At 33.8% G+C, this 16,274-nt stretch overlaps 1 protein-coding gene across 1 annotated transcript in view; it reads left to right on the forward strand.

Moving 5' to 3' along the window:
• Positions 1 to 16,274, forward strand: part of Vinc (vinculin) — a 74,147-nt gene that overhangs the window by 10,601 nt on the left and 47,272 nt on the right. The window lies entirely within an intron of this gene.

A 16,274-nucleotide genomic window follows, 5' to 3' on the forward strand; every position in this document is an offset into this window, starting at 1 on the left:
ATATCATATTATACAGTTGTGATTAAAGATTTTTATTGTTTTATATTTTGCCCTGTGTTAGTGTGTTTTTTTTTGTAACTTTCTTATTTCTCTCACTCCTTTCAACAACGTCATATATCAAAAATCGTCAATTTTTAGTTGTGCATGTTTTCGGAATGCCCAGAAAATGTACTATATCCCAGGGAAAGCGGCATATTTTTAACTTAATATTTATCCTCTACAGGGTAGAATGTGTTGTTTTTGCATTTTGAAGAAAAGGTATTGTTAAATTATTTTTTTTAAATATACTCAATATTTTTCAAATGGAGAAAAAAGCTTCAGGTTTTACCTAAAAAGATCTGTTCCCAAAAAGATTTTTATAAAAATATCATTTAGGATTTTTACGGAGTGTGTGGAAGTTTTTGGTGAGAATATTTCAATATTTTTAATGTTTTTGAATTAAAATAAACCCTGATGATGACGAGGTTCTCGTTGAAACCGGTAGGTTAAATTGTATTAATAAAAAAAGTGGTGAAAACAAAGTTAATATATTTTATAAAGCTTATAAAATGTGCCACAAAGTATCTGCGGAAAACATTCAAGAAATAAAATTTGATTTGTTCAATTTACAACTTGATTTATAAGGTGTCCAAATTGACTTTTAAAACGTCCAATTAGCACCTAAAAACCAGCATAATAAGAAAAACGTTTCTTCAGCCAATGATGGATTCGCGTTTATACAATAATTGTGTGTCCGAACGTTCCATATACCTAGTGGGATTGTTGCGCAAGGTGTGTTATAAATACCTAGGCGTCTATTTCAGATGTTCCTCTGGCTTGGCAAGCCGTCCGCTCCAGGGATACTATGCCTTATGTATTTTCAGAAAACAACAATTAAACCATATGCCGCATGCGCCAAGATGTGGAATTATCGGCGTTCGGACATGTCTCTCCCGGGTAGCGATGAGTAATCACCCATTTTTTTATTTATTTTTTCAAAACGTTTTACATACGTAAGTCATATCGCTCAGTCCTTTCAGAAACGTCATAAATTGATCAAAAAACTTTTTTTCAGGAGAACGTTTTTAAAGTTTAAAAATATAATACAATGTATTAAAAATAAATATTAAGCCACTTTTGAACTTTTTCCATGCAACAGATCTTTTTTAGGTAAAGCCTGAAGGTTTTTTCTCCGTTTGAAAAATATTTAGTATATTTAAAAAAATAATTAAACAAGACCTTTTCTTCAAAATGCAAAAACAACACTTTCTGCCCTGTAGCGGGTAAATATTAAGTTAAAAATATGCCGCTTTTGCTGGGATATAGTACATTTTCTGGGCATTCCGAAAACATGCACAACTGAAAATTGACGATTTTTTTATTTATGTTCTTCAAAGGAGTGAGCGATATATATAATATTCCCGATAATTAATTTCTATTACTCATTTTGGGACATGGGATTATGGCTAACAAGACTGGAACACAAATAATAAATCGCTAATAACCCATCGCTAGCTAGCGACCAATATCTACCTAGCTTTTAGTAAACTGAGTAACTATCTCGTAGGGGTAGGCAGAGAGAATGTGCCGGGTAATCTGACGCTGTACACGGAGGATAGTGAACCTTCTTCTTCTTCTTTTTTTAGTTACTCAACTTTGATGGATTTTTAAAATTTTTAATCCTCTGTATCTTTTTTTTTGGCATCTCAAAATAGATGAAAAAAAATAAGGAAGTCTGGGCATTTACGGGGCTTACGACCGTCATAGGTTGATTTGAGTGATCACTTTACACACGTGTAACATTCACCAATTTTAATCATGATTGACAAGCACACGACTCAAATTCATGTTCATTCCTAAATAGGATTAAATTCAATTCAATATAATTCAATTTATTTATTTCAATTAATATATACATTACAAACTATAAAAAATTTAAATCGGATACATTAAAATAAAATATATGCAAGAACTATTGCTAAAGGTGTAGAAGAATGCCGCTTCAGAAAACTCCTTCAGACACATGGAACAGATCAATAGCCAATGAGATATTGTTCAACATAGCGGTAGCTCTTCCTACAGGCATAACCATCGGCATGATGTTTCAAGAATTTGAGTTGTGTGTTTTTTCCAAAAGCTTTTATTTTTTCATTAATTGATCCTCAGTCACTTTGTCGTAAAATGTATCCACTTTAAATTTAAATTTCACTCGGTAAATACGACTGTTTATTAAAAATCTATTGTGACACGTGTTTCCGCATCATTTGCAAACACCGTGTGTGAATTTTCTTTTCTCGCTTTTTACCGTTTGGGCCCCGCGTATACAGGTAGATTTTCAATAGTCTAAAACGGGGACTGTTATCAAAGAAAAAAGATTTTTAAAAAATATATAAGAAAATATCAATGGATGAAAGCCAAGAATACGAAAACACCAGTGTTGACGCGGTGGGATGTTCCCGCCGACCCGACGTTGAACGTGCGTTATTTTTGACGCATCGTAGGACACGTGCGTGCTCGCGTAAGTTTACGCCCAGCCGGTCGCAGTCTAAATTTGTATTTTATGACAAATAAATCTCTCTCGCTAATGAAGTGACACGGATCCAATGTATTTTTTTTCTCTCAAAATATTTTGAGTCTAATTTTGGTTTTAACCCTAGATAGCTAAACTATATTTGTATATACAATGCCATGTGTTGATCGCACAATATTGACATATCGCTCACTCCTTTCAACAACGTCATATATATATAAAAAAAACAGGATTTTCCAGGAGATCGTTTTTAATGTATGAAAATAATATATAATATAAAACCCTTATCCGCACCCCAATGGTGCATAGGGCACTGCTTTATATAAACGCAGTGTTATCTTGATCGTTTACACATGAAGGAAAGGTGATCAGCCCCCCGCTTCAGGACCAGTCCAGGGTAATATTGAATAAATATTACAGTGGAAAAAATCACTTATATTTATTTGACCCCCCTGGGAATCGAACCCGGGACCTCCAGAACGGTAGCCGAGCGTGCTGACCATAACACTACGGAGGCGAACAGAAATGAAATACGTATGAAAATAAAATGAAATTTATTAAAAATGAATATCGAGCCACTTATTGAACTTTTTACTGTGCAACACATCTTTTTAGGTAAAACCTGAATGTTTTTCTCCATTTGAAAAATATTTAGTATATTTAAAAAAATAATTAAACAATACCATATAACCACTTACCGAGATTTTTATGTCTTATGTATTTATGTCTTTATTCTCCTGACGAAGAGACCACCAATGCAACCGACTCACATGTCGAGGTTAAGATAGCTATTTCTCGATAATTGTTTCTGCCATTGACCTAGCTCTGCGACAGTCGAGTGCGACAGCGTGCGACACCTATGACATCGGATCGAAGCCGAAGATAGCGAATTGTGACGCAACGGCTCCTTTTTTAGACAGCGCGTAAACAAATACAGATTTCGTCGTGGTGTGAAGGGCGGCTCACACGATCCTCCGGCATATGGCGCTTCCCACACTTGCATAGAGTAACTAGAATTACATAACGCGATAACCGCCTAGTGTCCGCGAACACGCTTTTTACTACTACTACTACTACTGCTACAATACATTCAAAACATTGCAAATAATAAACAAAACAGTACACAAGTTTTGTAAAAATATAAATGGTCAGCGTGTCTAGCTACCGTGCTGGAGGTCCCGGGTTCGATTCCCAGGAGGGGGGGGGGGTGAAAATAAATATTAGTGATTTAACACTGTAATATTTGTTTAATATTACCCTGGACTGGTTCCTGAAGCGTAAGAGTGATCACCTTGCCTTCATGTAAGTATGATCAAGATAACACTGCGTCAATGTGATGCAGTGCCCTATGCACCCTATGATAAGGGTTATAAGTAAGTTTTTAAATAATAAATAACTGTTTATAACTACTATTACTACCATCGCGCCGTTTTCTCGCTTGGGGAGGCAGAGAGGATGGAACGCCACACTCCTCGCCTCCTTCCCATATACACATCTGGTCACACATGGCCTCCGATTACGTAGACTTTTGACACCACCAGATTTTAGGTTCTGATTGATATGATCGTGCCAAGTTTTTTTCGGCCATCCTCGTTCTGTTCTCCCGCTGACATTTGCTACATATATTGTATTTTCTTAGTCATTTTCTCGTTATCCATTCGCTCCACATGTCCATACCACCTTAAAGCACTCTTCCTAATCTTTTCAATTATCCCTTGTTCAGCCTTACATTCCTTTCTTTGTTTCTTTCTTACACGCCTTTTAAAAATATAAAATGTAATTTTTTTGACATCTCAACATAGATGAAGAAGAATATGGAAGTCTGGGCATTTACAAGGATTACGACCGTCATAGGCTGGTTTAAGTGATAACTTTACACACGTGTAACATTCACTAATTTTACCCGTGATTGACAACCACATAACTCAAATTCTCGGAACTTCTAGATATATTGATCAATCTCGAAACACAGTATGCGAAATTTCACTAGAGACAGCTATGGTGAAATGAGGAAAGCTTTTTTCAAGCAAAGACTCCTTCCATTTGTATGCGAATATCAATTCGATAATCAAAATGGGTAAATGATCAAGAGTTGATTCTATGAAAATTGTTAAATAGTTTATATTCTTAATTTTTTCTCTTTTTTGTGTGTATTAGGTTAAAATGGATAAAAACAATAAAAAATGTACGTAAAAAGAACTCCACCGACAAGACACACAACGTGGCTTTGCAAAAAATATTATAAATATGTTTGTAATTTATAACATTTTGAGTGTGTCCAAATATAAGAGTTATCATAAGTTAATATAAGAGTTTCTGCTTAATAAAAAGTTTCTTTACATCTCACCAATAGATGTCTCTAGTGAAGTTCTAGTGATTCAAGGACAAGGTTTCTAAATTGGTTCATATATCGCTCACTCCTTTCAAGAACGTCATAAATCAACAATCGTCAATTTTCAGTTGTGCATGTTTTCGAAATGCCCAGAAAATGTACTATATCCCAGCAAAAGAGGCATATTTTTAACTTAATATTTACCCGCTACAGGGCAGAATGTGTTGTTTTTGCATTTTGAAGAATAGGTATTGTTTAATTATTTTTTAAATATACTAAATATTTTTCAATTTTTTTTTTATTTATTTATTTCTTAAGTTAGCTTATATTAAACTAATATAAACTATTATATACATTTACATCATCTTTATATATTTACATTTCCTTACAGTAACTTAGACATTTATTTTTAAATTCTTTCAGACACTTTTCATTCTTCATACATTCAGGCATCTCATCATACATTTTTAAACCCTTATACATCAAGCAATTTTGCGACTCAGCTCTTTTCAATAATGGTAGTCTTATTTTATCCTTTTGTCTAGTAGCATATTCGTGACAATTTTTGTTTAAGACAACTTTATCCTTAAAATATTTTGGTAATTTATCGTGAAAAAATTTATGTATAAATATCAACATATTAAATTTAAGTCTTCTTCTTACAGATAACCATTTTAGTTCATCTCTCATTTTTTTTACATTGCTATATTTATTTTTCTTAAGAACTATTCTCATCGCTTTATTTTGTATAATTTCTAGTTTATTTAAATTTCCTTCGTTTGCTAAAAATAATATTGTTGAGCAATGGAGAAAAAACCTTCAGGTTTTACCAAAAAGTTGTGTTGCACAGTAAAAAGTTCAATAAGTGGCTTGATATTTATTTTTAATGCATTTTATTATATTTTTAAACTTTAAAAACGTTCTCCTGAAAAATCAAATTTTTTCATTTATGACGTTCTTGAAAGGAGTGAGCGATATATAGAACTTCCAAGAATTTGAGTAGTGTGGTTGTCAATAAAGGGTAAAATTGGTGAACGTGTGTAAAGTGATCACTTAAACCAGCCTATGACTGTCGTCAGCCCTGTAAATGCCCAGACATCTATAATATTCTTCATCTTTGATGAGATGTCAAAAATAAAATGTTTGTAATTGTTCTGTGAATAAATGTACACAATTTTTGTGAAGAAAAAAAACATTTGTTTGAAATCTTAAGGGTTAAAAAAAATCGAAATCGCGTAAGTAAAGGAATTACTGTACTCGTATATCGTGGTTGCCTTTGAATAACGGAAGCCACGATATTAATCTCGTAAAATATGATTAGCATATCAGGTGAGAGATAAGAAACTAGAGGTGATAAGGAGTTAGCGTAAAAGTAACACGATTTAGAATTATTCCACGAGCATTAACCGTTAGGCTGCTTGTAAATCTCAATTCTCTCTCTGACTTCTTAAGGCCTTACTCGCTATAGTATAATTAATTTAGCGTCCGGCAACGCTGAGAGCCATATTTTTGTTGTTGTTGTTTTTTTTTTTAAATATATCGTAGTCGTACAGGAGAAAGTGACCAACTTACAAAACGTAAAATGTTCAGGAGGGCCATTTAAGTCACCTTTGCTTGGCAAAAAAATAAACATCAATGCAGTTAGACATTTTTAACAAGTAAATATATTAAACTTCCAAGTTTAAACTCATTCGCGATTTTTTTCAGGGCAATATTAAGCTGGTAAGATATCAAATAGTCAATGATCACGTTTTTGTAAAAAATGCACTTGGTCACTTTCTCCTGTATGACTACGATATGTATATTGCAAAAATATTTTCAAAAACTGTTGTCTTTTCAAAACCATATAATTATTAAAAAAAAAAAAAAATATTTTGTAATACAAAAACCGTGTTTTAAGATAAAAATTAATTATGTCAGATGTCACCTGGGTTTAAAGAAAATTAAGCTGCGACTTATCAAACAATGTGGTATTGAATGGTAAAGAGTTAACAAAATCATAAAAAATATTTTTTATATATTTATCTTAAAAACAAAAAAATATCCTTATACATTCTTTGGGCGTGAAGAAGCATGTGACCTCTCCGGTGAAATGAATTCCGATTTTGCGAATATCCCCTAAAAAAACACTTACTAGTGTGTACATATGTACTTTGCTTTTAGTTTGTACTACAACATATAATTATTAATATGTTTTACGCTACATGTGAGAATGTGTAATGTTATGTTTTAAGACTTGGCAGGTCCATTGTGCGGCTGGCCTTATGCAAACAATAAACGTAAGGCACGTTTCACTATTGACTTTATTACGCAGCAAACTTCGATTCTGCTTAGAAAAATGAGTCATGTAAACAGTGCCGATGTCTTGTTATAATTACCAGAGACGAACAGAATCTGAAATTGTCGGCAGTGCATTTCCCTTCAAAAATAGATGTTTGTATAGGGTGTTTTTTTAGAGGCATACAAATTAAAATTTCCCGCAATAAATTGATGGCGGCATGTTGCGCCATCTTGTTGAAACCATAGCTCTGTCACATCAATGGCATTCAACTGAGGTACGAAAAAGTCTGTAATCATGGTTCTGCAGCGTATTTTTTTTTGCACGGCGTGTTGAAAAAAATATGGGCAAATGATAGTCTGTAGAAATACAGTTGACGTGGTTTGATTTGACAGAAATACATAAATTTGATAGTTGACAGTTGATTTGTAGTCAGTACGTTTTGCCATTTCACCATGAATAGACTGAATGACCATTATGCGCGTCGTAGGTTCGGTGAATGGGCCGAAAACAATATTTAACTTGATCCTCTTTTTCAATGCAAAATTTTGCTTTCCGATGAGGCACATTTTTAGTTAAATGGCTTCGGCAATAAGCAGAATTGCCGAATTTCGGAGTGGAGAAAATCCAGAAGCCTTTGTGGAGACGCCCTTACATTCATTAAAAGTCACTGTTTGGTGTGCCTTATGGGCAGGTGGAATCATTGGCCCGTATTTTTTTTTAAAGACGATGCCGGCCAGAATGTTTTGTGGCCCAACAAACGATAAATCGCAATTCTAACGTCCAAGTGACTCTGAAATCTAGCTACGGCTTAAGCAACACCGCTTATCATGACCCTACTCAGGCTTAAACTTTTTAAGTTTCATCCTATCCCTACTCGTGAGTGGATTTACTCTTTATGTTTAAAGTTAAGTAATTCCCATTTTACTATATGTAAATGAAAATTTTGTTTAAAATACCGTTTTAGTATTGAAAAAAAAAGTTTTTGTATTGAAAAAATAAGTTTTTCTTCGAAATAAATATATGATTTTAAAAAGAAAAGAGTTTTTGAAAAGTAAAATTATAAAAATGTTTTTTCAATAAGTAGATATATATTTAAAAAAATGAAAATACAAAATCGGACGTGAACTGACGTCCGGCTCTCAGTGCAGCCGGAAGCTTAATAAATTATATTATTGAGAGTAAGGCCTTCATATAGGAGAGGGTTTACAAGTTTTGCAAGGTTAAAATATCGGCCAATGCGTACGAAATTACGCCAGCGTTCAAATCTTCCGGATGTTCATTTTTCGACTTATTTCCTTAACGACCGAATTCCGGAAGTGACGAATTGTAGCGAGGATATTAAAGCGAATCATCTATTATTATTATTACTACAAGAATTTTTGTAAGCTATCATTTCTTCATAGCAAATTGTTCTAAACCAGTGTTTCCCAACCTTATTTGTACCATGCCCTACGGCAACGATTCAAAAATCTCCACCCTCTTATCAAATTTTTATTTACCCAAAAAAAAAACTTGCAATAAAAAATGCACATTAGTATACAATATATCGTGGGTATACTGCCAAAAAAACGTTAATTATAAAATCCTTGTTTGAATAATCCCTGTTACTTAAAGCTTTTAGCCTGAATAAAATATATAAAAAATAAAACCCTTACCGCACCCCAATGGTGCATAGGGCACTACTTCATATAAACGCAGTATTATCTCGATCGTTAACACATGAAGGAAAGGTGATCAGCCCTCCGCTTCAGGTACCAGTCCAGTGTAATATTGAATAAATATTAGAGTGAAAAAATCACTTATATTTATTAAACCCCCCTGAGAATCGTACCCGGGATCTCCAGAACGGTAGCCGAGCATGCTGACCATTACACTACCGAGGCGGACATAAATAAAATACAAATAATCTGAATAAAATACCCGCTTTTAAACTTAAAGTTGAATTTACTTGTAAAATCACACAAATATAACATTTCAAACTACTTAGTATATTTTGCCAGTTTATAGAACTTGAAAACTTTATAATATGCATCATCGAGTCAAAATTGCATATTTTCGAGTTTTTGTTTCGTTTTTTGCCAGAAAACCCACGATATATACTATTATATTTAATCTTAATAAAAAAATATGTACGTACATTTATTATATTTATTTTAATAAAAATTAAATTATTTTATCATGTCATTCCACAAAGTTAATGCCGAATCATTAAATAATATATATTATATTTATTACATTACGCGAAAGAAAATAAGTGCGATCCTCGGGTTTGATTTACTTATTTTGAAAATGCGTTTTTCGACAAAGATGTAACAAAAATAATCATGCGCATTGCCCCCTAAGACATTCTAACTGCCCCCCTGTGGGGCGCACGCCCCGTGTTGGGAAACGCTGGCACAAATCTACGACATCCTGCAGAATGGACACAAAAATTGTCATCAAAATATAGGATTAAAGTTTTTATTAAGAAATCACTTCCGTTTCCCGTTTATTAATGTTTTTTATTACTTACCTCATCTAGTTACCTCTATTATATGGTCCATATCCACAGTGTAGTGGTAACCGCGTTCGGCTACCGCACTGGAAGCTCCGAGATCGATTCCAAGGGTGGTCATAATAAAAATGATTATTTTCACTCTGATATTTATATATTCCATTACTAACTTTTTACTGTGCAACAGATCTTTTTAGGTAAAACCTGAATGTTTTTCTCCATTTGAAAAATATTTAGTATATTTAAAAAAATAATTAAACAATACCTTTTCTTAAAAATGCAAAAAGGACACTTTCTGCCCTGTAGCGGGTAAATATTAAATATTAAATTAAGTTAAAAATATGCCGCTTTTTCTGGGATATAGTACATTTTCTTGGCATTCCGAAATCATGCACAACTGAAATTTGACGATTTTTGATATATGACGTTGTTGAAAGGAGTGAGCGAAATGTCAAATATAATTGACGTGCGACTCATTTTGCCAAAATTACAACATCTTCCGAAAGGGTGATTGATTTTGCGCCACTCCGTATAATTTTTTTCCCGTACAGTTTTCATGCAATCCAATGAACGAATTGATTTTTCCAATGATTTTTCTATTTTTTTTGAAAATTCGTTGTTTATTTTTTGTATTTTCTGAGTAAATTAGACATTTATGCTTATCTACCGGATACGTGTGCGAAGACAGTGTTAAAAATAACAATGATTATGTAATACCTACATTTTATTCTCAACTCCGTTAAGAGCAGTAGGTGATTTAAGGTGGGCTGTCGCTTCAGCGCTTCTCAAAAGGTGGGAACATAATAGTAAAAATACATGTTTTTAAATAAAATGTTACGTGAAAAGTGTGATCTAGCGTTTTATACATTATTTATCTTTGATCATTTTTGATCTCGATTGTGACCCGGATTTCCTCAAATCCAAAAACCCTGGATCGGGAAAACCCAAAAATATTTTATTCACAGTAGTAGTAGAGTGTACTTGTTTTTCACTCAAAATATTGCGAGAAATACTTCATTCATTAGTTTCAGTTTCATACACTTCTCCATTTTATATTTTTTAGTTTTTGGTTTTTCTTTAATTTTTTATTAATATTTTCATATTTCAATATCACCTTTGGACGTTACTTATACTAAATATACAATACTCGTATATTGTAAAAAAGTAAATGTCACCAACCTCAGAACTAGTAGGTATTTGCTATACCTAGTAAGGATAGACAAATTCATTTATTTTAATTAAATTTCGACCTCATTATGTTTGTTTTCCATTTTCACATTTGCAAAGGAAATTAGTATTTTTTTTTAACTATAATAAACGTCGATTTTTGGCACTGAACTGTAAAAAATGGCAAAAGTAATTATTGATTCTAATGTAACATCTTTAATTAAAAGAAGTAACATTTTTTAAAAATTTTAAATCTCTTATAAATATTTTGAATATTGAAAGCATTAACTTTGTGGATCATTGTAATATATTTTGGAGAAATAAAACACTTTGTTTTTTGATCCGCTCACATTTGTATTAAAACCAACTAGTTTCGGCAACAACCTGTTGCCTTCTTCAGGGTTTGTTTTATGACTGAAAAAAAAACAAACCCTGAAGAGGGCACAGGTTGTTGCCGAAACTAGTTGGTTGTTAATAAAAATGTGAGTGGATAAAAAAACAGAGTGTTTAATTTCTCCAAAATATATCTCTAATAACTGCTCATTTTCACTTAATTCCAAGCCCCCTGCGGGCGCGCGCGAGCCCAAGTTTGACAATGCCTGTATTCTGAGCGCGGAGGCGTTTTGACTACCAATAATGAAATGATTTACTGGCGTCGGCGAATGGTATTTGTTTTTCTCCTAATGTAAGTCCCATTATTGAATTTAATTGAACAGTTTGCACCGGAAAAATACACTGACCTCTGATTTTGCCCATAAATTAAACGGTTAATTAATATATACAACATTTTGAGTGTGTCCAAATACTTGTTAACAAATCTGGATTATCTCCAATTATAGGATTTATTTTACATATTATTTTTTGACTTCTAATCAAGGATGAAGAAGAATAGGAAGTCTGGGCATTTACGGGGCTGATGACCGTCATAGGCTGGTTCAAGCGATAACTTTACACACGTGTAACATTCACCAATTCTACCCATGATTAACAATCACACTACCAAATATTTGGAAGTTCTATATATATATATATATATATATATATATATATATATATATATATACTCAAATTCTTGGAAGTTCTATATGTATGAACCAATTTTGAAACCTTGTTCTTGAATCACTAGAACTTCACTAAAGACATCTATTGGTGAGATGAAAAGAAGGTTTTTATTGAGCAGAAACTATTTTATTATCATTATTATCAGAAGCCTATGACGGTCGTCAGCCCCGTAAATGCCCAGATTTCCATATTCTTCTTCATCTTTGATGCGATGTCAAGAAACTCCTATAGTTGGAGATAATCCAGCTTTGTGAACAAGTATTTGGACACACTCAAAATGTTGTAAAAGGTAAATTATTAGTCAAGAGAGACATTTTTTGATGTGAAACTTAATAGACTTTAATGTTCTTCTTCATCTTTGTTGAGATGTCAAAATGTAAAAATACCGCGTGCTGAAACCCATATTTGTTAACGGGGATTTGGACACATCCAAAATTTTGTGAAATGTTCGTTTAGGTGAATAAGAATATTTAAAAAAAAAATAAATAAAAGATATATAATTATGTTTTTTATTGTTGTTATTTACAACAATACTTCAATTTCATACTACTGTATTTCTGTGAGCCTAAGCGGCTCATTACTAGAAATAGGTATCAAATTGTAGCAGAGTGGGTTCGAACCGAGAAACTCTGACTCGAGAGTCCGCGACACTAACCACGGGACCACAACCCGACACTTTGCGTTTGGCGGTATCGATCCCCGACCCCGGTTACGCAGTCGAGCGTCGACGACGCCACGGCGCCTGTTGTTAACGATTCGAGCACGTCGGTTGCTATCAAATCTAGAATGTTCCTCTCACATTACACATTACATCATGGATTACGGCCAACTCGTTTGGTATCGGCTTTAGTTTGTCCCATTATGGTGACTGGTGTTGACCTTCGCGTCCTCACCGCGTTGGAGACATTCACCTAGATCGCCTTATAGGGCTCCGCGTGGGCATGCGGTGCGTGCCAGCATCCACGTCACACGGTATACTACAACAGGTGTAGGAGAGAGAAGAAAAAAAACATCAATTTATCTTTGTTTTTTTTTTTTATTATTTAAAAATGAAAACACTCGTATGAGACCACTTTTGAGCTTATTAATGTGCAAAACTAGTTGTTTTTTCATTCAAACCCTCATCCGCACCCGATGGTGCATAGGGCACTGCATTATATAAACGCAGTGTTATTTTGATCGTTAACACATGAAGGAAAGGTGATCAGTCCTCCGCTTAAGGTACCAGTCCAGGGTAATATTGAATAAATATTAGTGTGGAAAATACCCCTTATCCGCACCCAATGGTGCATAGGCACTGCATCGTATTAATCCAGTGTTACCATGATCATTACCTTCATAAAGACAAGGTGATCACTCCTGCGCTTCAGGTACCAGTCCAGGGTTATATTGAATAAATATTACAGTGGAAAATAACTGATATTTTTCTTCACCCCTCCCTCCTTGGAATCGAACCCGAGACCTCCAGCACGGTAGCTTAACACGCTAACCATTACTCCACGGAGGCAGACAAAATCATTTGTATTTATTTGACTTGAAGCGCAGGAGTGATGTAAAGATCAATATAACCCTTCGTCTATATGATACAGTGCCCTATGCACCATTGGATGCGGATAAGAGTTAGAAGAATATATACTCGTGTGTGTGTGTGCGTGTGTGTATATATATATATATATATATATATATATATATATATATATATATATATATATATATATATATATATATATATATATTTATATATATTTATTATAACATCTGAAGCAGTGCCTTACGCATCATTGGGTGCGGATAAGCCTCACAAGAAGAAGAAGAAGACAACACGGAAATATTTCGCGGTCTGGCAATAATTTCCTCCGACCGCGAACCTCCGCTGATTGGTCGGGGTTTAAATTTAGAACGTCCATTTCCTGTCGCTGTTCGAAAATTTAAAATGCAGACGCCAAATTGGCGGGAAGGCAGGCCGGTGCGAGAGAGACAGGCATATCCGCTTTGTATGTGGAGTGACGAGGACAGCTATATGTCCTACTGAGTTTTCATTTCCATTCTATAGACGGCGTAGAGTGTAATTTGATTAACTAATTGACCATTATTAGCTTCACCGCAGGGGTAAGCAGAGAGAATGTAAAAGATTATATAAAGAAATATAATATCGAAAAAAAAAATGCATCGCAAACATCCAATTCATTAAGCGATAGGCTGCGCGAGGGGCCAGACGAATCTCTATGCACATTTTATTTAGAACGTACTCGTAAATTGCAATATAATTTTTTTAAAGAATATTCATTTATTTACAACATTTTGAGTGTGTCCAAATATTTGTTCACAAATCTGGAATATTTATTTATTTATTTTGATAAATACGGTACTATTGTACCATTTACATAAATATGTATTAAAAACACATAAATTGCGACACATCAATTTAACAAGTTGATATAAGCTACTGTGCTAGACGCACCAATGAGTCCATTCGCCAGGAACTGCGTCTGGATGGCTTGACTCTGGGCAATATCTGTACCCGACGGATTCTCCAGTTCTTTGGACACGTTGCGCGTGGCAACGAGGATAGCCTGAGAGAAAGATTCCCCACACGATGGACCGATCAAATTAAGGCAGTAGCAGGCACCTTAGTGGTTGGAGCGCTATGTGCAGCGCAGTCAAGGGATAACTGGAGAAGAGTAATTGCTTCTGCAAGGGTCACACACAACCCTCAGCAATGAGGAATAAGACGGAGAAGAATATAAGCTACTTACAAAGAAAAATGTTATAAGAATGTCATATCGCTCACTCCTTTCAAGAACGTCATAAATCAAAATACTTGATTTTTCAAGAGAACGTTTTTAAAGTTTAAAACTATAATACAATGTATGAAAAATAAATATCAAGCCATTTATTCAAGTTTTTTCTGTGCAACAGATCTTTTAAGGTAAAACCTGAAGATTTTTTCTTCATTTGAAAAATATTTAGTTTTGTTAAAAAAATTATTTAACAATACCTTATCTTCAAAATGCAAAAACAACACTTTCTGTCCTGTAGCGGGTAAATATAAAGTTAAAAATATGCCTCTTTTGCTGGGATATAGTACATTTTATGGGCATTCCGAAAACATGCACAACTGAAAATTGACGATTTTTGATTTATGACGTTCTTGAAAGGAGTGAGCGATATATAAAAAAATAAAAAAAATGTTATAAAAATAAAATGTTATGTGTAAACCACTTACTATTAACATTTTGGTTTTTCCAAATCCTATAAAAAAGTAAAACATTAATCATATTGAGAATAGACAATAACATAAATAAACATAATATCTTTTCATCCCAAACGTTTTATCTCCAATTATAGGAGTTAATTTTCATATCATTTTTTGACATCTCATCAAAGTTGATGAGATGAGATCAACATCTTTGATGAGATGTCAAAAAATAATATGAATATTTATTTAAACCATATCCGCTCCCAATGTGGAGCGTACGGATTCCACAAACTCGGCTGTCCAAACTCAATACACAGTAAGGGACATTTTTTTGTAGTACGTTTTTATTGCATTTTTGGACTCAGTAGATTCTACTTAGTCTAAAAATGCAAAAACGTGCTACAAAAAATGTCCCTTACTGTGTTTTAAGTTTGGACAGCCGAACTGTCTCCAATGTTTTCTGTCGCCTGCCAACTCCTTTGCATCCTTTCAAGTCAGATCCGCGTCCCGAAGTTCTGACGAGTACTTTTCAGAATATATGTATCTACAATACAATATACTGAAAAATATTTTAATCATTTTTTAAAACTTTTTAATGACTTTTAATAACTGTTTTCTTTTCAAAACTATATATTAATTTCGTTATTTACGGTATGCACACGGTATTTTAAAGGTTAAGGGGGAACTCGCAAACAAACAATTCAAAAAGCGATCGAGAAGCTAGACGCCATATATTTTTAGAATATATACATCTTAATTTGTTATTTTTTTAGAATAATTATAGAAAAAATTTTTTTATAATTTATTTACAATTTGGAATTTGTTCGCCTCCGTTGTGTAATGGTTAGCACGCTCGGCTACCGTTCTGGAGGTCCCGGGTTCGATTCCCAGGGGAGTCAAATAAATAAAAGTGATTTTTCACTCTAATATTTATTCCATATTACCCTGGACTGGTACCCGAAGCGGAGGGCTGATCACCTTTCCTTCATGTGTTAACGATCAAGATAACACTGCGTTTGTATGATGCAGTGCCCTATGCACCATTGGGGTGCGGATAAGGGTTTGAGTGAGTGAGAGAGATTTACAATTTCCTTACCTTTCAATAACTCATCTTTTCAAAACCATAGAATTTTGTGGAAGAACTTTTTTTTAATTGCAAAAACGGTGTTTTTAGAAAAAAAAAAAACAATTACGTAAAATTTTACCTGGATTTAGAGAGCGCTAATCGTT

The sequence above is a fragment of the Brachycentrus maculatus genome, unplaced genomic scaffold (assembly GCF_059751285.1).
Source record: "Brachycentrus maculatus isolate JH-2025_06_01 unplaced genomic scaffold, ASM5975128v1 h1tg000239l, whole genome shotgun sequence".
Lineage (NCBI taxonomy): Eukaryota > Metazoa > Arthropoda > Insecta > Trichoptera > Brachycentridae > Brachycentrus > Brachycentrus maculatus.